Below are 769 nucleotides of genomic sequence, written 5' to 3'. Positions count from 1 at the left end.
AGATAGAAGAAAAATGGCTTCATCAGACCTATTTCCAATGCCTGTAATAAAATGCCTATGGCACTTCAGACCAATATCAGCATCTAGAGTCACTTTTTGGGATTTCTCCTAAAAATACCTACTACTAGAGTAATTACTTCTACATAGGGCCCCAACACAGAAATATATTTATTATATTTACATTTATTACCAAGCACCTTTAATGAGGAATCACAAACGTGGAGTACGTGCATTAATATTGCTGCCCTATACAGCAGATAATCTGCTAGCCTCAGCTTTTCAGTTCACAATGAACTCAACAGTCTGCTACATGTGTCATATACTGTTTTTCTTTCCTCAGTGCCCACTGGTTTTTCAATTCCAGCACTTCCCTGACCCTTTTCTTTCTCTAACTCCCTTCAACTTCTTTCTTGGCACCTGATAATAGTACAATTTCTGCATAGCCCCAAGCTGGGGAGGAGAGCATCACTGACTCCCTATAATTTTCATACCTGGATGGGAAGGATGAGATCTACTTGCAGTCTATTTAAGGGGTTGTGTCATTTTCCGGGATTGTAACTTTCCTCTAACTACAAACAAACATTTATCCTGTAACCCACATAACATCTTAAATTGTGCTCCACACCTACTTTGTCATCCATCTACTGAAAAAAAAAGGTAAAAAGAAACAAGAAAGATTTCTCATGTTTCTTTTGCTTCTCTGGAATTTGTGAAATACTTTATATATACTTCCTTCTTGATCTTTCTCAGGCACCAGTTCACCAGCATG

Source organism: Meleagris gallopavo, chromosome 10 (assembly GCF_000146605.3).
Source record: "Meleagris gallopavo isolate NT-WF06-2002-E0010 breed Aviagen turkey brand Nicholas breeding stock chromosome 10, Turkey_5.1, whole genome shotgun sequence".
In the NCBI taxonomy this organism is placed as follows: domain Eukaryota; kingdom Metazoa; phylum Chordata; class Aves; order Galliformes; family Phasianidae; genus Meleagris; species Meleagris gallopavo.
Note: the sequence above shows the minus strand (reverse complement) of the source record.